Source organism: Castor canadensis, chromosome 3 (assembly GCF_047511655.1).
Source record: "Castor canadensis chromosome 3, mCasCan1.hap1v2, whole genome shotgun sequence".
Taxonomy (NCBI): Eukaryota; Metazoa; Chordata; class Mammalia; order Rodentia; family Castoridae; genus Castor; species Castor canadensis.
Window position 1 is genome coordinate 81595605 of NC_133388.1, and position 21843 is coordinate 81617447.

At 38.3% G+C, this 21843-nt stretch overlaps 1 protein-coding gene across 1 annotated transcript in view; it reads right to left on the reverse strand.

Annotated features, from left to right (window-relative positions):
* The window catches only part of LOC109676129 (RNA-binding protein Nova-1-like), a 115578-nt gene extending 103223 nt beyond the window's left edge, over positions 1-12355 (reverse strand). Inside the window, exon 1 of the mRNA XM_074068289.1 lies at positions 12343-12355. The gene's annotated coding sequence lies outside the window, so the exon portion shown is untranslated. The remainder of the gene's footprint in view (positions 1-12342) is intronic.
* Between the last annotated feature and the right edge of the window lie 9488 nt (positions 12356-21843).

Consider the following 21843-nt stretch of genomic DNA (forward strand, 5'->3'; position numbering starts at 1 on the left):
GTATCAGCAAAGAATGAGACTCCCCTGGATGAATCAATAAAAGCCAGGTCCAGAAAGGAAATGTAGGTTTCCTTTTATTAAATAGTACAAAAGGCCAAGAAGCTTCAGAACTAAATAAACCAGGCCCAACCTGATGATGCCGTAAAAAAGCAACGCCACAGATGTCTACATGCTGTCCAAGTCAAACCTAATATTAGAACTGAAACAAGTAACTGTATCAACCAGATTTCAGGCTCCCAAAGGAGAGCAGACAACCCCTGAAATGAGAGCCAGCATTTCCAACTAGTGAGTGCCAAGCACTGTGACCGGTACCTTGCCTGGGTCAAGACATGGTATACATAGCAACTGGTTCTCCACCTTTCAGAAAGCCACAGAAGTCGGGGGCAGGGTGGGAGGAGAGAGTGGGGTTGGGAGTGAGTCCACAGGGATGTCATCTGCTCACTATTTTGAGCAACTACTTTTAAAGTCAGAGATTATCAAGTTGATTACAGTCCTCTGGCCAAAAAATGTTAATAAAGTATTAAAGACTTCCACCTTTCTGGACTCAAGCTAGGGGGTCTCCAAGTATTCCTTCAATAAAAAATTTGAATACTAACTTCCAATATGTGCGTATATTGTAAATTATATACAAAGCCTAATGTCCTAATGTATTATGGTGATTATAAAGCACATATAAAATCAATATAAATTATTAAAATATATTTAAATTTTTCAATTGAAATGTAATCTTTTCTTTCCTTAGCTCAAGGGAGCACACACATTTAGAGAAAATGGCATTTGGTCTTTTCCCCTACATAACACCCCCCCCCGGGTACATTCCACATTATGGGTCCCCAAGTCTGGGAGGAAGTAAAAGAGAAGAGGGGTAGGCCTACACACTTGGCCTGCATGGCTGAACCCATGCCCTTATAATAACTAAACCTTAGAAGAGACACAGCTTCTTGACTGGCAACCAAGAGGCTCTTCCCAACAGCAAGTGGTACAAACTGCTCTTGCATTCTGATCTGGGAAGGAATGGCAGAGAGATGAAATCTGAAAACTCACCTTAGCCACCAATCCATCTCTTCCTCATCTAATCTCTCTTCAGCCACAGTCAAAAATCAAATTGACAAAAAGATAAAAACACAGTTTTTTCTTAACTGTGAGATTGGGCCAGCCACTCAATCCCTGGGGGCCTCATTTCTTATGTAAGGACTGGCATTACCTTTGAGAATGACTACAAATTCTTTCAGACATAAAAATCTAGAGTTGTAAAGCAAGATTCCTAAGAAGTTATTTTCCTTCACCCTAGTTGTTCGGAATGCTCAGATGGTAGGTCTGATAAAATGTCAACTGTGAATCATTTCACAGAACATGAAATGACTCTTTTTTCCAAGAAAAAAAATAATTCATATATCTGACTGCTTTTTACCACTTCCCCCAAATCTCAACTAACAATACAACAGAAAACGTCTAATGAATTCACAACTGAACTGAACAGAAAGCTGAGGAGCATTAGGGCTGAATATAGGTCAGACACATATCTTCCTCCCCTTTCTCTGCAAGCACAGACACAATCACTCACAGTACACTTATGTATCCCTGAAAAGTGTTGGAAACCAGATAACGGCATAACCCTACAGGTCGAAAGCATCACATATGTATCAGAGAGAGCTCGGTGTAGAACAATGTTTAATGTTGTGGGGATTGCTAACTGGTTGTTAAATACACAAAATGCAATAGAAAATTTTACTTTTAAGGGATTCTGGCAGACACAGGTTTTATAAGCTCATTTTGGTCCACTATAGAGGACTGAGAGACTAGTACATTCTATCACTCTCTAGCAGTGTAGACATTTCCTTTAAACAAGTTACATGTTCCTCCACTTCTCAGATTTAAAAAGGTATATAACCAGGCATGGTGGCTCATGCCTATATTCCCAGCTACTCAAGTGGCAGAGATCAGGAGGACAGCAGTTTAAGGCCAACCCAGGCAAAAACATTAGCAAGATCCCATCTCAACCAATAAGCCAGGTGTGGTGGCATGCAGCTGTAATTCCATCCATACCAGATGCTGTGGGTAGGAGGATTGCGGTCTGAGGTCAGCCCCAGGCAAAAATGCAAAACTCTGTTCAAAAAATAACTAAAGCAAAAAGGGATGTGGGCATGGATCAAGTGGTGGAGCACCTGCCTAGTAAGTGCAAGGCCCTGAGTTCAAATCCCAGTTCTGCCAGAAATTAGCAAACAAAACAAAACAAAAAAAGTACGGTTAACTCTTGACCTAGCCACAAGAGAGAAACGATTCTGACCAGAGGTAAAAGCCTATGTAACCGCTATTTATATGCACTGTAGAGTGAGAAAAATACAGGCGAGACGCTCTCAATTCCAATGCTTCCTTTATGAAAACAGAAGCCTGACTCTCAAGGGCTCAGGACGAAGGATAAGTGTGCCATCTCAGATTCACTTGCCAAGCCCGTGGGCTTCTCAGAGCCGTGGACTTTGTTAAACTGACACAAACGTCAGATGCGATCTTGCGTGAGGTCTATGAACTAAGCCACCTATGATCCATGTGTGGCCAATGAAGATACTTTGCACTGAGCAGGTGGGTGAGAGCGAGTATTGGTATTCTCAGAGGGCTTACAACTAAAACACAAAAATAGTTCCCATTTTCCCTGCAAAGCCCTCTTTAAGTAAATATAGAACGGAACTTATTATTGTGAGAAAAGAACATTTGGGGAGGTTTGGATGTCTTTGGTGCCCATTAAGTGATCAGTTATCCCCATCGTATGAACTCTTTAAGAGAAACACTCAGGTACTTCAAAATTTTGAGATAACAGCTTCCTACTATGGGCCACAACGGAAGCATTTATAAATTGCTTGTTGTAGATGATTCTAAAAGTCTGAATACATCGGGGAAATCATTTTCTTCTTGATAAGTGGGCCATCAGGTAGAATAAAACCTCTTGCTTGATAATCTGATGAACACCAGGGGAATTAAAAGGCCATGAAGCAGCAGCTTAGTGTGAATAATAGCAAATTTCTGTAAAGCCAATCCAAGCACCAGCTGCTATGACCCAGAGTGAACGTGTGAGCTCCTGGCCCTGTGCTCACACCTAGAAAGTGAGTCCAGAGCTCAGGCCTTCTCCTTTTTGGGGCTAGGACTACTCCGCAGAAGATGGGATGTACCCTGGACTGCATTTGTTCCAGAGGAGGACTGTGGCCAGCGCCCTGGGACTAGGGAGGTATGTACCACACTGCCACTACTCTCTAAAGGCCAAATAAATAGGCAGCTGACAAATAAAACCTAGCGAAGTAAAGAGCTGTTATGAAGAGGACATGGGAGGCCACAGTAACTCACCGGTCATCTAGTCTCTATGGTCCTGAAGACCTGGCAACTTCACTGTGATTGTGGTTATTTATAGTTTCTTCTGGAAAACTCCACATAAGGTTTAACATGACTATTGGGGACAGAAATATCACTCATTCATATTCTGTCTTTGCCTCACTCATTCTCTAACATACACACACACACACACAGGAAGAGTAACAGGAAAGAGTTAGGGAAACAAAAACAAGAACCTGAGCTGTGCTGAAAAGCTGGGTCCACAGGGCTCTCCCACTTCTGCTGCTTGCTTAACAGTGCACCTGACTGACCTCAGAGAATATTTTGTTTTATTTTGTTTTAATTTTTCTTTTGATCCAGTAAAGATAGGTGTAGGAAAATAACATCTCTCATTTCAGGGACAGGAACCTGATTGACTAAACCAGTTCTCACTCCCCATGGTGCTGGGATAAAGAGACCCAAATACAATGGACTTGAGTGCCCATGCACGTAGCAACAGATACCCATGGGATTAGATGTTTTCCACCCAGACTCTCTGAAATACCACAGAAGCACACCACCACCTACTAATCTACTTTTGGGGAAAAATAATCTTGGGGCAAAGAGAGTAAGAGAAGCCTAATTTAGAAAGCAGGGGTCAGAATGGCTGTCAGAGTCCTGTCAGGGGTGGGACACAGAAGGGAAAGGAAGCAAACTTGAAAGGGAAAGGCGAAAGCAGTAAGGAGGCCAGAGAAAACCCACAAGACCAAATGCAGGCTATCATATGATGTACACATGAGAGGGGCCACACACGTTTGTCACAAACTCAAATTAACACATTTTTTAAAACGCTGCAGATGAATTATCTTTGTATGGCAAGAACCAGTGGTAATAACATCGCTTCAAAGCTGAGTACCTTCTATGAATCAGGCATTATACAAACACATGTATAGCTCAGTTACTCTTCAAAATCCCCTTGGAATACAGATATTATTCCCACTTTAGAGAGGAGAAAACTGAGCCTCAAAGTTGTGATAGAACCAGGAGTCAGTATCTTAATATAAGTCAGTCTTATGTCCAAGCCTGTGTCCTGCAATAGCAGAGGTGGAAGAATACAGAGCGCACTGGAGGCTCCTTGTTTCTCTAAGTGCCTCTTTCTGACTAAAACTTAACAGTAAGTGAAAGCCAATGATGTCAAAATGTCAGTGCATAGCAATGTGTGCTAACTTCTAAAAGCATAAGCTCAGCAAACACCCTAACAATCTTACAACAGCACAGTTTGGCTGTTGTTTAGGACATCCACCAGGTACTCAGTGCCTCACCAGCCAGTCTAGAAGGAATGTTGCTTAGGTTTGCAGTCCCCCTCACCACTCCTTGCTCTACCTTTGCAATGAGTCAAAATGAATCAAAACGAATATGAGTGAGTCAGCTGCGAAACTCCTGTTCCAAACAGTGGGCTGTGTGGTGGGAGAGTGCACAGATGGAGTTTCCTTTTTAAATGAAATGTTTTGGCACCAGCCTCTGTCAAGAGCTTTCCCTTGTTTCCATCTGGTTTTAGTCCTGGAATGCATACGTGAGAGAATGGAAAAAGAAACCTCTAGGTGGGCGAGAAAGAAGACTCTGTCAGTGTGCTAAACCACTATAATACCTCAAGTGGCTGCCAGCACCTCCTCTAAATCCTCAGAGATTTAAGCACTCTACTCATGGAATGTTGTCACATTGTTTTCAGGGAATGGGAGAGTTCCTCAGACATAGCTCTATCCTGGAAAAGAATACTGAAATGTGTATATACTTTGGAGTCAGATGAACCCAGATATGCGTCTCAGCTCTGTCCTTCTGAGTCACCCAACTCTGGGCAGTACACTTAACCAACTGTAAGCCTTGGCTATTTCATCTGTACAATAGAAATAACCACAGGGACTGCTGTGAGGATTACGAGAGGTGATGCAAGTTAGATGCTTAGATTTCTACAGTTGGATACTCTTATTTATAAGGCTTTAGAAAAGATAAATATTATTACCACCACTTTTCCCAGGAAGAGATGCAGAACCATAAGGAAATGCTAAGAAACTTCAAGGGATCTACTTTTCTATTACACAACTGAGCAAAACAAGTCCATACATGGCCAGGTTCCCATCAAGAGATACCGAATTTCCCTGGGGAGTTAGTTTTCTAAGACTCATATGCATCTACTAAGTATCTTCAAATATGCAGACTTATTTATTTATTTATTATTCATATGTGCATGCAATACTTGGTTCATTTCTCCCCCCTCCCCCACCCCCTCCCTTACCTTCCTCGCCCCCTCCCTCTGCCCCCCACCCCCTCGATACCCGGGAGAAACTATTTTGCCCTTATCTCTAATTTTGTTGAAGAAACAGTATAAGCAATAATAGGAAGGACCAAGGGTTTTTGCTAGTTGAGATAAGGATAGGTATACAGGGAGTTGACTTGCATTGATTTCATGTGCGTGTGTGTTACCTTCTAGGTTAATTCTTTTTGATCTAACCTTTTCTCTAGTTCCTGGTCCCCTTCTCCTATTGGCCTCTGTTGCTTTAAAGTGAATATGCAGACTTAACAGTGTACAAGACTGTCATCACCCAAACAAAACTTAAAGCTACAGGAGACCAAAGTATTATGGAGACATGATTATCAGTGCAGCTAAATGAGATTAAGGTAAGGACAGATGTTTGGTTTGGGAAGTTTTCTCTCATGCCTATAGGACTTGGACAGCACAGCACAGCTGCTATGGAATCAAATGACATGGGTTCAAATACTTGTTTTGTTACAACTGATGATCTTGGGTAAAGTAATTAATGAGAACAGTACTGTTTGCTACCTCTGGGCACTGCTGTAAGGATTAAATGAGCATATATGTGTCTATCTATCTATCTATCTATCTATCTATCTATCTATATCTGATAGAGGAACTCAGCAAATGCCAGTTTGCCAATACTAGTGTCACCAATCCAAAGGTGAGCTGGTGCCACCCCAACCATACTGAGCACTGAAGCGTGTGATGAGTGCATGGCAGGTGCTATCCAAAGGTCCTTTGTAAGTGACCCTTGCTGGCCAAATCTACTGCATCAGAAGTAAATCTCTTCTTTTAACTCTAAGTAATCAATAATTACTGTTGTTATATATTTTAATCAAATGTCTCTATGTACATATCACAGAAGGATGAAGTTTTCCATAAACAGTGCAACACAGACTATTGCATTTTTGTAAAATTAAACAGGCTATAGGAAAACTCATAGAAATAAGACATCAGGAATAACTCAAGAATTGCTTTCTTGAGTTACTTAATTTTACCAAATCTCTATATTAAAGAGATATGATGCTCATCCTCACAAATATTCCAACTGTAGGAGAACCTGAGAAATTATATAGGAAGACAGTGTGGAGGCTGAAAATGCTACAGTTGTCAGGAGTTAGAGCGGAATCTTCCCTTCAAATACCACAGCCCCTGCTGAGTTGAGCCAGAGGAAATGCAGTGCTGCAGCAATATGAATGTGTTTATGGGATCGGGGACTGGGTGCTTTTTAGTTCTGCCACTTCCAAATTTGTGACTCCAGGAGGTCATGACCTCTGGTAAATATTCGTTCCTTTATCTGTGAAATGAAAAACATACTACCTAGTTGTTAGAGGTGCTGTGGGGTTTAATTGGAATTAAAATAAACAATAAAATACATATAAGATGAATGCTTATTTTTTTCTACATATTTTTCTAAAAATTTCCTATTTCTAGCAACATTTACTGCTTGTATAATAAAAACAATAAATATGTATCATAACTGTAGTTGTTTTGCTTTTTTTCTTCACTGCTAATACCTTTGCACACCTTCGATTTCAGTGTGAATTTCTTTTTCTTTTTCAGGATTAAAAACTCTTAGAAAGTCCACCCACTACTGATAATAAATCATTTCTAACAAGTCCTAATTCCTCCTCTCTTGTATTCTTCCCTTCTCCCTCTTCTAATAATTACAGACTCTGAGATGAGATGAGATAGTCTGAATTAGAAAGCAGATAAAAGGAATTCTGTTATATGCCAGATCACTTACAATAAAATTTGGCTACCCTATATTCCAATAAAAACCTATAAAGAATTTTCTCAAATCCTCATAAATGTTTAAGTGTCCATTCTGATATTAAAAACTTGAATTCTCACGCCTGTGATCCTAGCTATTTAGGAGGCAGAGATCAGAAGGATCGTGGTTCAAAGCCAGCTCAGGCAAATAGTTTCATGAGACCCTATCTCAAAAAAACCCTTCACAAAAAAAAGGGCTGGAGGAGTGGCTCAAGGTGTAGGCCCTGAGTTCAAGCCCCAGTAACGCAAAAACAAAACAAAACAACTTGAATTCCTCTCTATATGATATGTATGGAATACGTAGGAATTTTTATATGAAGCTACAAAGTGGGTCCAGAATCCTGGAACTTCAGAGCCAAATGAATCTCAACAAACTACCCTGAACTTTTCAATTGAATAAATCCAGATGTTTAATAAAGGTCAGAAAACAAGAAGATTTGTTTAAGTTCAAGAAACTTCTAAAATTGAGTACCAAAAGTATATCATGTCAAATATTCCAGTGGACAATCCAGAATATAACTCCCTAAAATAGTGAAACTAACTTCTCAACCTTAGTTTCAGAATCTTGCACATTTAACACTTTCAAAATACAGATTTGTGCTGGGCGCCGGTGGCTCACACCTGTGATCCTAGCTACTCAGGAGGCAGAGATCAGAAGGATCACGGTTCGAAGACAGCCCTGGCAAATAGTTCAGCAAGACCCTACCTCAAAAAACCCCTCATAAAAATAGGGCTGGTGGAGTGGCTCAAGATGTAGGCCCTGAGTTCAAGCCCCAGTACTGGGGGGAAAAATATACAGATTTGCTTCCCCAAGCTACCTAGTGCACATTAGTACAACATATAAGGAGCCAGACCATCTGAATTTGGAAAACATTTCAAGGTTATTCCAAGAAATATCTATGGTTAACAACTACTGAGAAAAAGGACAGGATTGCTAGTTTCTACACTCCTAATCTGTGATTACTTTCCATAGAACCCATTTACATAAATTACTTCATCAAACAGTATTCAAATCTTTTTTTAAAAGAGACAATTTTGCTCTCTCTATAAATTTAAAGCCATTTAAAAGAGACCAAGGTTCTCTATTCCAACAGGATATGTAAAAGAATGTACCCATCACAAAAGTTACAGTCTCCACATGTTTCTTCTGTGGGGATGGTGAGTAGCAGCCAAGAAGAGATTGCGATTGATTTATGAACATAAATGTAAAAACTAACATCATCTATTACACACACCAAATTAGAACAGGATCAAGAAAATGAGACTGTAAACAAGAAATTACAGAACATTCAGTAGGCAACTGCATTCTAATAAACTAATTTTAACTCAGCATGTTTCTGGTTTAATTTTATAGACTCAAAATTATCATGGAGATGACAACTGATTGATTGTTGTGGGTGGTGGTGACCTTACTCTTTGAATTCATTAACAGTTCTATATTAATTAAGTCTACACTACAATCAGGTGTGCAGTAAGCCATACCCCCCCCCACACAAACAACATCTTCCAATAAGCAACTATTGTAATTATACCTAGCACTGTGGCAGGTGATAGGAGGAAATTAGAACTGAGCAAGTCAGTTCTGTTGCTTGCATCTATCTATCTACCCATGTTGCTGCATGTATGTGTAGTCATTTCTTTTTATTGTCAGGTACTCATTCCACTACATAGATATAAAACCATTTGTTCATCCACTCGACATGTACATGGAGATTTGAGTTATTTCCAAATTTTTATTATGTATAAAGCTTATGAGCATTTCTGTATAACCTCTTTGAATATAACAGGTTTTATTACTCTAGAGATCTCCCTCTCAGATTATTCCAAACACTGGAAAAAATTCTCACAAAGAAACTTATTAGTAAAAGACACTGGATATATACAACAAACCCAGGCCTAGATGCATACTTTGGCAAGCTTTTAAAGTCATGCTCTCCCCTTTTTCTTTTTCTTTAATGGCTCATACTGTTTGAAGAGTAGCTAAGAATTATTTGTGGAACCTTGCCTTAATTTGGACAAAGTTTGCTGGTTCAAAACAAATAGCTGGTTTTCATCAACCAAACCACAATAGTTCAAGGGCTGGCCTCCCAGAAAGCATAGGCAATTCACACTAATAGCAGGAAAAAGACCATCTTTCTAGTGCTCAACTTTCACTTCAAAGACTCCTGTGTGTGGTCAACTACAAAGAAGTCATCCCTAGACTTGACAGGGGAAAAGGAGAAGCCTCAAATCCTGCTTGGTCTGCTAATGAAGCTGCCATTCCATCCCTCTGCCTGCAATGACTGCACACCCACACAGTCCTCTTCAAAACAAGTGAGGCTCTGCTTTTCTAGAACCTCTTGGTTCTTCAACCAGTCCAAATTCTCCCCATATATGCTTATCTACACTTTTTCCTTTCTGGCCTTTACACAATTTTATGCTTATTTTAGAGAATAACTCATTAATGTCTACTGCTTCTTCCTCACTGAACTAAGACTAAGTAGTCTGTAATTTTTTTTTCTCTTGACTGTACTCAGGTTTGAACTCAAGGCTAAGGAGGTGCTCTAGTGTTTGAGCCATGCCCCCGACCCTTTTTGTTTTCGTTATTTTTAAATAGGGACTCATGTTTATGCCCAGCCTGGCCTGGACTATGAGTCTACTATTTATGCTTCCTGCATAGCTGGGATGACAGGTGCACACCACAGAGCCTATTATTTTATTGGTTCAGATTGAGTCTTAAGAACTTTCTGCCCAGGCTGGCCTTGTACTGCAATCCTCCTGGATCTTTGCCTCCAAGTAGCTAGGATTACAGGAGTGAGCCGGTGGGCTCAGCTGAATTTTTCTTGTAACTGCGCCCTTATCACCTAGGATACTCAGCACATAAAAGATACTTAATGGAGAGGATGAGCTTGCTCAATGTATACTATACACATATATGGAACTGCCACAATAAAGCCTTGTATTTTTAATGAATGCTAATTCAAAAGTAAAATAAATTTAAAAAAAGAATTTATCATGGATTCATTTTTAAAAGGTACTAAATGCATATGTGACTAATAACTTTAATTAAAGCATAAGTTTATCAGAACTGGTATTCCACTGAGCTTCATATAAGCTACTAAATAAAGGTGGCTACTCCTTTGTCGATTACAAGAAGAAAAAAAAACATACTGCAAAAAACAGGTGTCAAAGTTGCCTGAGTTTTCCTGCCCCAAATTTCCATTATACTGTCTGCTGAAATGTTAGATCTACTTTTTTATCCTCTCAAAATTCAAAACCATGAAAAGGATAAAGACTTTCAGAATAAGAGATTTTTCCTCTATTAGAATGCAACAAAAAAAGCAATTCTTATAGTTTCAGACTTTAAACCTGAAGGTCTTGATAATTTGTAAAGGAAATGCAGCTCTCCAATAAATCCCAGGTCATTGTCTTCTATGGCAGGGGAAATGGCTATGCTATTTCACTGAGATGAGGTTGTCAGAATCTCTATCACTCTCTCAGAGTTTATGATCAGAAATAGGCAGACACAGCACAGGCCTACATTCCAAATAAAACTGTTCTCTTTTAGTTACAGGTTTATACTAGGCAAAACTCAACTGGCTTCTGAACCATCCATCTTCCCTCAACTACCTTTCTATGGGAAATCTCAAAGAAACATTGAGAGAGCAAAGCTTAATAAAATTAGAATCATTATGTTCAATGTTCAGCTCAATCAATGTTCAGCTCAGCCTAAACACAAAACAAAATTTATTGGCATCACTTCATACACTCTTGGTACAAGCAAAACTCTAGGATCTAAACTTAAGAATATGAGTGTTTTAAAGATCTGAAGCTTATTAATAAAACACTAGGAAGGTATTAGGAAAGGCTACTTCTTTGTTTCACTTAATCTCAAGTTATTAACTGAGCTCCTATTATATGCTTAGAACATGAAAGACACACTAATATCTTCTAGCAATAATAAAATGTTATTAACCTAATTCTTATTTGGGAAAAAAAGACCAATATTTCTAAGGCTAATTCTCTCACCTGGAAAGTCATTTTTACCAAAATACTAGATTCTTATTTCATTTTAATCTAAGATAAAGTCTTACAAATTTACATGTTCTGTCTAATGAAAAGTTATTTATACCTTAAAGTGAATAATGATAACAGGCTTAATTTTTAAAATCTAAAAGTATACCCAAAAAATAAAGTTTTATTCTCAAGTGAAAGGTTTTTAGAAGATGAATTAAAGCAAACTTAATTCTTCCATCATCCCATTATAAGAAATAATATCAGAACTATTACAAATGCCCTAGGTGTTCAGATTAGCAGCACCCATATCTCCATGAAACACTTATCCAAATTTTATCTAAAAAAAACTTGGCATGAATCCACAGTAAATCCCACAGATCTCCTAAAAATAATAATCCTACAAAACTCTAAGCTTAATAAAACAGATGCTCATTCCTGACAAGGCACTGTCTGTCAGGCAAAGCACTGATTGTGAACTGAATCTTCCTTCCTACATTCCATAAGGTATCAATATTTATCACAAGACAAGCTATTACTAATTATTGGCAATGGTCTAGGAAAAAAAGTCAATGAAATTCAAGCTGCTAATAATGACAACTGTCTAAATTCCAGTAACTATTCTAAAACAAAAATCCCCAAAGGCTGGACTACTTCCTAAGAAGGAAAGTATGAACAAAGAAATGTATCTGTCAAGCCCTTTGCAAAAATTCTTAATAACTACAAAAACACATTAAAATTAAACCACACTATCTTTTTAATACAAGCAATCCTCAAAAATAGAGGGACCACTAGTGAATAAGGATCATAGGAAGACAACAGAGAAAATAGGAAACAATCTACAAAATGAGTATGACCTTCACAGACACCTCAGAATTAACTATCTTAAAACAGAAGTTATTTTAATGATAGTAAGATTTGGTTTTCGTTACCTGACAGACAGATGTAAGTTAAATATTCGCCTTGACCCCCAGTTGCCAAAAAAGGAATCTTTTTCTTTGTCCTCCTCTTGACTTGGACAGCTCCCAGCATTCTTTCATCAAGAGGTGCAAAAATTTCCTTGCTGATGGCAGATTTCGCACTCATTGTAGAACAAGTGAGGTGGGCACACAGTGAATTTTCTAAAAAGAAAGAAAAGAAAACTTGGAACTGACAATTTGTAGAGCTCATACAAGAGTGAGCAGCAATTTCATTTGCAGGTCAAATGCAGTTTAACCTCTTATTTGCTTGAAATACATCATAGAAACTTTAAAAGGCAAGGTCTTCATATTTCTAGTAGCTATGAAAAATTACAAATGAAAAGGAAATCTGTATTTACTCCCTGAAAATGTCAAACCTAAGGTGAAACGAGCAGCATGAAATGGGATCTAGGAACCTTGTCAACTTGTACCCCAATTGTACCTCCTTTTAACTGGCAAGCTGTACCCGCCCCATTCCTTTTTGTAAGAACACAAATTCTCACTTCCATTTGAGGAGTCTTTCCACTGTTCAATGATGCTTGAAGTCAAGAAGTTCTTTATACCTCTTCCAAATCTTCTTTAACACAAGTATAAAATCCATTTCCCTAATTCCATTCATAGTGGAAATAACTGCATCATCTTCTACATAATAACTATATAAGCAGCAGAAGTTCATTAATTTACCCCTCCTTTAGCTGTCTTTGATCAGTTAAGTAATGAACTCTTATTTATCACCCTCTTACAATGAGCCTCATTTTCCAGCATTCCTCTGCATCTAGTTGCCAGACTCTGGACCTCACCAAATTCTCAACATTTTCCTTCACCCAAAGCAGACACGGAATTCCAAAAAAGTATCTGACTAATGCTTAGTAGTTTGGAAATGTTACCCAGCAGTTCCCATGTATTATCCTCCTGTAGTTAACTGGCAGTGGGTGCCCAATAATTAAGAAAATAAAGCAGTGTGTGGCTGAGTCACAATGAATCTCCCCCCACCAAACTCACACATACACAGTTCCCATGTTATATTTAGTTTTCCGAAAGTTGTACTTCCCTAATGGTCTTAATTCTACTTGTGTCTGTCATGTTCAAGGTCAATCTGGATATGAACCCTACCTCTGTAAGGACCAAGAGCAACTTAACAAACCTTCTCTACTCTGTCATTTTAGTATAAATATCTGTGATTAATTAGTAGCCAAGATTTGTTTGGGAAGTTAAAAAAAATCATATATTAAGGTTTAGGAAGAACCTTTGGGTTGATCATACAGATTGTGCCAGAGTATCTAGAGATCACTGCTATATGTAGTAATGCAGCTCGAAATGTTGATCGCACTGCTGGAAAATTGAACCAACTGGTAAACAGATTCTTGTTCTTTGCCACTTTATGCTCAGTATTAGAGATACAATTAAAAATGAAGACATGGCTTCTGTCTCTAAGGAACCGACAATTGACCACATCAAAGGTTTCTCATAAATCCCGATGATTTATGATGGAAGACCATGGGAACATCCTTCCCAACACAAAATTCACAAATGTTAACAATACAGCTGCCCACCTCTAGCCTGTCTACATCTGTAACCTTCCAGTGGGGGGAAATATGTATTTAAAAAGAGCATCTCACTGGTTAAAGAAATATCTCCTAGTTTTAATTCTGAAATAGGGCAGGTTATTCTAGTGGTATCAAGAATACAAATCAACATATCAGCCAAGAATACATTATCTATAGATCTAGATTTTATAGATCTACACTCAGATCTCATACTCTGATCATGACATTTTTTATCATTGTTATCAGGTTTTTCACACTGAAAAAAAAATAATGACAACAGGGCAGGAGTGTCTGGTTTTTAATATGTTGACTACTGACTGATATTGTGATTTCCTACAAGTTAGCAAACAGAACTCTCCCACCAGGCTTAAGGCTATGACTTATCTAGTAGAGTACTGTAATTTATCAAGGACTTTAAAAAAAAAATAAAAGAGGGAACCACATGCTAGTTCTTTTCTAGCTTCAAGGCATCTCATCTCTCACCTTTAGGGACATATTAAAAAAAAGAAGCAGGAGTTAAAATCCTGAAGAAAATACCATGCTGGGAGTAAGAATGGCCTGCCCTCCGAGCACTGGTACCAGGAAAAAGGCTCATCTTGCAAGAGAAAAACTATTCCCCAGGTAACTGAGGCACCCTGGGGAGTGAATTATGAGAAGCCTACATAAGCACAGCTGTGCCCAATAATCTGCAGGCTGTGTTTGCAGCCACAGAAGAGGGCAAGAAAGCAAGATGCAGCACAGCTGCTTTTCCTAAACTGTTTACATTCAGAGAAGTAGCAATGCAGGTTTCTCTTGTTACAATGTTACGCCCCTCCCCAAGAACTGCTGCTCCAAGTCCTTGTTTACCACTGGATATAAAAGACCTGCTGAAGGAGGATGCAGGTTTTTTTGATGGGGGATTGATGGAAGGTTTTTTTGATGGGGGATGGACTGATTGGTGGGCTGCTTGTGAGAATGATGCTGGTGAGTTATGCTAGAAGTTAAAGAGAACATGGGACAGTGCAAATCTGCACTAAGAATTTTATACATAGGCTTTAGAAAAGCTAAGCTAAAGAAAACATAGGACAGTGCAAGCCTAAGGACCTAGACTTTAAGAGTTATGCTAATGTAGTTTTTAGACACGGCTGTTCGCAAGTCTGAGCACTGAGACTTTAAGAAATCTACAGAGAGAACATGGGACAGTGCAAGTCTGATGGGATGGTGCAAGTCTGAAGGCAAAGACTCTAAGAGAGATTATGCTAAAGAAAAGCTAAAGAAGGGACAGTGTGAGTCTAAGGAAAGAGACTTTAAAGAACAGAAAAGGAGCAAAGTTTTAAAGAAAGACTTTAGAAGCAAGGTTTTAAAGAACTGTAAAGGAGTAAGGCCTTCAAGAATAAAGATAGAGAAAAGAAGCAAAGTGAAAGAAGAGATTAAGGCACACAGCAAAATCTACCCATGCATACTTCCTAAACTTTGTTTAATCTTTTTCAGTAAGTTGTAAGACTGCTTTGGGCAAGGCAGAGACAGACTGAGAACTTTTTTCTTCCAAGTTTTGATAAAAACTGGTACAATTTAATAAATTATTTTCCTATCTATTTATCTACCTGTTTCTCCTGCTGTGGGCCAGTGTTTGGGTCCAGAGCCTAGCTTTATGGCTGGGAGTTCTGGTGAAACAGCATGTTGATTTCAAACTACTCTCTAAGCAAGGTAGAAAGAAAACTATGTTTCCAAGCTCACCATGCATTGTCAGACCAGCACCTCCCAACTAGCATAGCTTTTGCTTTTTCATTTCAGATTCACATTTTTTCTCAAATGGTAGTTAAAAGAAATAGCTATGGTTTTGTTGTCTAAAATCTATCAGAAAAAAAAATTTACCAAACTCTTAAGAAATCTTAATCTTTTCCGTCAAAAACTGGTAAGCAATAGAAATGACCTTTTGTTTTTTCACACTGATATTCAGTGGTCAAGAACAAATTTGGGGGTAGGGTGTAGGAAAGATAAAACCAGTAATTTCATTGAGCCCACGTTTTGGAAACAAACAAGCCGAGGCTTAAATTTTAGTTTCACACATAAGCCCTATTAGATTTATTGATAAATCTCAAAATTCCTGACCCTCAGTTTACTTACTGCAACATGGAGATATCTTCCCCTCGGTCTTGGAACTGAAGAGTTGAATAGATCAATGTGTGCAGACCACTTATTCAAGTCCCTGAATAATAAAAAGTTGCCTAAAAGTAGAAAGTTTTTAACTCTCCTACTATCATATGAATAATAAAAAACCTTCTGAACCTGTAGCAATTAAATAAATGTACCATCCATACCAGAAGGTATCTGTAAAAGTGAAACCCAACTTTATCCACCAAAGTCTCGCTATTCTCACTCATGAATATGAAACTCTCTACATATGAATAAATGGTCTCTTAAGTGGAAAACTCTATCATAAGTGTTATGAAGTTGAAGGATTTATAGGCTTCACTCTCAAGAAATTCACTAATAGACTGTCAGATTCATTCTATGGGAAATTACCAAATTTTCTGTTCAGGGCGATGGTATCAAAAGATTGCATGCTGTGCACATGTGTGTATGTTTTTTAATGTCACCTGGGAGTGGTAATGTACAGTGGGCTAGAAGGGAAAGAATCAGAAAGGAAAAGGGGTACTGTTGTAGCTTTAGGGCAATGAATTATATCTCTACAAGAGTGTTCCAAATCTGATTGTTCATCTAAATTCAGCATGGAGAGCCTTTCAAAAATGGTAAACTCCTGGAGCCCTCTTTTATTACACACAAAATAAGAAATCTTGGTTTTTGTTTTTTTTTAATTCTCTAACTGGCTCTCTGGCTGCCATGTAGTCATCCTGCCAACAATTTTAAAATATATTAGCATAAAAAAGAACTAAAATCTAGCCTAGAAAGGAAGTGATGGGTTTGGAAAGGAAGGATCATTTCAAGAGAGAATACTGAAAAATAATGCACAGTATTTTTTCCCTCATGATTTAACCTTTAGCTTTATCAGGTCTTACATCTTGCTGAAGGCAAATCAATATCCAGCCCAGAACCAGGTGTACATTCGAAGGAAATAACATAAATAAAACAGCAATGATGCACCAATGACTATGTGTTACTCCAACCTACACTATCCCATGGAAGCTTGTCCTTTTCTTGCTCCAAAGCTTCTATAGGATATAATTATAAAGCTTTTCTATCCAAGAAACAAACCTACAATATGATTTGCAAGTCAAAGCAGCTGGTTGCCTTAAGTGATGGTTGCAGAAACTACTCACATTTAGATGAAGAAAATCTTGATCAAAACTGTCTTTCTTTCAGTCATATAAAATCCATTCATATCCACTTTTATTAGTACAGGGGCTACTGTGAGAAGATGGCCATTTACCACCCAAGTAAACAGGAAATAAGATTATCCTTTAGGGAAGTTAGACACTCAAGTGATCTCAGTGACCTGGCAGATGAAGTAAGTAAAGTGGGGAAAAAGCATAAGATGTTTTTGTGCTTTAACACTAGCATTTTTGCTACAGTTGCTATTTGTCCTCTGTGGTCAGGAGACTAGGCAGAGGAAGAGGAACTCTAGCAAATCAAAACTTGCCACTGGCAAGGCTTTCATTATCATACAGGCAATTCTACACGCCTTAACTATTTCTCATTTGAGAAAAAGCTCCTCTAGTGAGGTAATAGTGTCATCTGTTCGGCTGAATACTAACAGATGCTTGATTTATCTAACACTATCTACTTCTTCCTTATGAGCCTACATTTAACATACAATCTTCTGAGCATGTTTTGGCCCTGGCTGTGCCAAGGCAAGTATTCTGTCCTGGTTTTAGATGTCACCTTCATAAAGTAGTAAATATGATTCAACTCTGAAGTGGATGTGCTCAACATGGTAATACCCAGGTCAGAGGCATTGACATTATAAGTAAAGTAATGTCATAGTAGAAGACTTTGGGGGAGAACCAGCTGGTCTTCCCTAGACATGGGAGCTCCAGTGAGGTAAACCCAAATAACAGAAATAAAAGAAGTGAGATTATTTTCTAAAATTGGGCTTCTCTATATTGCCACTTTATTTTTAAAATTCTACAAGTGCAACTTTAATTTTCACCTGTAACCTGATGAGACTGTAATGGTTTGGATCGTAAATGCCCCCCAATAGGCCAGGTTGTAAAGGCACAGGTCAGCCTGTGGTGCTATGGGGAGATGGTACAGTCTTCAGAAGGTGAGGCCTAGTAGAAGGAAATGAGGTCATTGCAGGAAGGTCCTTGCAAGGGATATTGGGACCCAGACCTTCTTCCTCTCTCTCTCTCTCAGCTTCCTGGAAGCCCTGAGGTGAGTAGCTTTGCTCCACTAAGTACTCTCTACCACGATTTTTTTGCCTTACCACGGGCCCAAACCAGTGGAACTGACCATGAACTGAAATCTCTGAAACCCTGAGACAAAAATACCTTTCCTCCTTTTAAGCTGAATTTTCCTGGGTATTTTGTCACAGTGATGGAAAGCTGACTAACACAAAGAAAAATTACATGTCCAGCTCAGATAGCCATCCTACTTTGAAAGCCATATATCTAATTATCAACTGAGAATTTTCACTGAGAGTTAACTTAGATTCTTCCTTTCTCCTCAAACCTTCCAACTCCCCACAACAACCAACCAATCATCAAGTCCTGTGGATGTAATATTTCTGGTTCCACCAGTTTTTCTTCATTCTCATTTCCTCTGCCTTAGTTTGGGGCTTCACCATCTCTAGCCAGACTGATTTAGAAGTCTCCCTGAAAGAGCTCCAGTTCTGCTGGAATCAACCATCTCTACTGTCTAGTGTAATATTTTAGCATGCTGTCCAGTTGAAGATGATTGAAGCTGAGATGTATTTGTTTCTTCTCCATGCCTCAGGTCTTGACCTCAGCCAAGAAAGGATCAATGTTGTAAGTGTTGAAACCAAAGTAGAAAAATGTGAAATTACTTCCCTCAAACTCCATGGTATATACATACTAAATGTTGAAATCCAGATGTTATTACACAATTTTTAAACCTAAATATTATCTAAAAATGTTAATTTTGCTCAAGTCTAAAAACTTCATCACGGAGTCAGAACATATGCAATTTGCTCTGAAAATAAAACCAATTTTGCTTTCTCTGATTTCGTTTATTAGGATCAATGAGATAATCTCATATCAATTTAACCACTTTATAAAAGTTCACTTAAGGTTTACTGATTTTAAATACGCGAAACTTTTTCTTAGCCAATATTACTCTAATAAGATAGCTTTCCAAGATGAAAGTGCTCCTCTTTTCATAGCATGTAAGCATGCAGGTAAATAATAAACAAGGAAAAAAATTTAGTCTTCTGCCAAATAATGTTTCCATGTAGTTCAACTAATCCTTTTAACTAACAGTTCTTACAAGTAGAAGCTAAAGGGGGAATCAGATAAGCCACAAAAAGAGACAAATAACTTTGGTGACAACATTCAAAGTTTATAACTACAATCGCTACAAGTTCAATCATATAAACAATAAGGACCATGGAATGGGCTTTCCATGGGATAGGAACAGCAGGATTCAAAAACTTTACAAAGTCTAGACTGAATTAATAAGGTACACAAAAATTCCTGCAGGAACATCCTTGAAGGAGCCAGAAACTTCTAAACAGGAAAAAACAGAAATAAGAATAAAAGCTAAAAATGTGCTCTAGACTGCTAGAAAAATATTTGAAGACAGGCAAAGAAATATCTTAGAGGAGGAACTCCAAATAAAGACTACGTCAACATCACCTGGGGAGCCCAGGTCCTGATCAGAGATTCAGGGGCACAGGGGCCAGGGCTGGAGACTTGTTTCCCTACTGGCCTTTTCAATTTATTCTGCTGCACCACCAGGCTGAGAAACATTGTCTTTAGGAGTTTCTACCCTCTATTTACTGAACTATTTATATTCCAAAACAAGCACTGGTAATGAATCACTAAAGTTTGTACAACACTTCATGAATTCACAAAGTATTTCCATATTCAATCCCAAATGTAGAATCAAAATAGCCACTAAATGTAGTTTTCTTCAAGACTATAAAGTAGAATCTTTAGATATTTGTACTTAATAAATGGCAAACTGTGCCATTTTTAGCTGACCCCTATTTGTCTAAGGATTATGAGAAAGTGTTATAATTTGTCCCTCACAGAGATTAGTATTTGAATTGAAACTCTGAACCACTAACTATTAGAGAAATGTGTGAACATGCACACTTGTGTATTGTAGATGCGTGCTTACCTCACATTCACTCTTAAGAGCAAAACATTATAAACAATCTAGATATTCACCAATCTTCATTGGTTAAATAAAGTATATCCCATCAATCTGATGGAATATTTACATGTCCTTTTAAAATTATGGCACAGACCTATAGATACTGACTTGGGAAGATGACCACAAAATAACAGAGTGAAAACAAAAAGGTTACCAAACAGAAAATAAACTAATGGATGTACAATTGTATAATTATATGCACAGGAGATGTCCAGAAAAAATGTTTGCCAACATGTTAATAAAATTATCCCTGGATTTTGAAACATGAAATTAGGTGACAGAATCTATTGCTTACTCCACTCTAGCCAGACTAGAGTATTTCTACAAACATTTTAGTTTTAAGGTACATGTTCTCAAACCTGGAAGTTATGTAAAAACATATTATTGAGATTCAATTATTGCTTTTGCTTTTTTACTTCAGTTTAGTCGTTATTGGTAACCAATGGGAAATTATTAATTTCCCACCTTCAAAGAGTTGTGAGAAAGCAGAGTAAATACTATGAATAGTCATGAGTCCTCTCGGCCTGAAAAGGAAATGGCACCTTTCCTCTGAGCAACTGCAGGGCCACCCCAGGGTCCACAGCCTTTGGTGAACAGTGTACCAGCTTGTGCTTTCTCCTAGCGACAGGTACCTTGGGAGCAGTGGAAAAACAACACTACCATACAACAGCCACAGTCATAATTAACTCTTTAAGGAGAGAAACGAGGACTCTCTTTTCCAATATTGGGCTCGTTCGGCTTTCTTTTCCCTGTGTATATAAACTCTCCTTCTCAGGAGAAATATGTTCACAGGATTCTCTGAACCACTGACTCATGTTTGCTTCAACTGTAAACCCAGACTATTTTCATCTCCTCTTCCCTTGTTTATAAGTATGGTAAGTACATTCCTCTTGTAGGTTTAATATCCAAAGAACGAACCCTGATTTACCATGAGGCTTGGGTTTATATGTTCATTTGCATTGCAGCTGTACTTTTTAACCTTCTTGTTAATCACTACCTCCTCATTTTAACAAACAATATGAAAAAGCCAAAAAATACCACCAACAAAGCTACACATGGGATACACAGGATTTTTTTAAGGTATTAAGTCAGCTTTCTGTCACTGTGACAAATACCTAAGATTAAACAATTTAAAGGAAGGAAGGTTTATTTGGCTCATGGTTTCTGTACAACTTTGCTTGCCCCTGTTACCTTTGGGCCTGTGGCAAGACAGAGTATCAGGGCAGGGAGCAAGTGGCAAATAAGAATGCTAACCTCATGGTAGATTAGTAGCAAAAGAAGAGAAAGAGGAAGGGGCGAGGGGACACCCTCAATGATGTGATTTCATCCCATTAGGTCTCACCTCTTAAAGGTTCCACCATCACTCAATAGCACCTTAGGCTAGTGACTTAGCCTTAAATACATGGCCTTTGAGGGACATTTCAGATTCACACCATAACATGCAGGATATGCCATTTGGAGGGCTGTTTTTTTTTTAAAGGTGCGATGAAGATATCACAAGCATCCTTCATTATGATAATAGAATCTTAAGTAAGTCTAAATTCCAAGGACCAGTTAAGTTGGTTCTTAAAGCACCTGCATACCCCTTCTACAGTAAGAAGTAGAAATAAAATACCAACGGGAAGACTAGGCTGTAATGCACGCACAGGATTATGACAGGATCATCAATCTAAACTCAAGA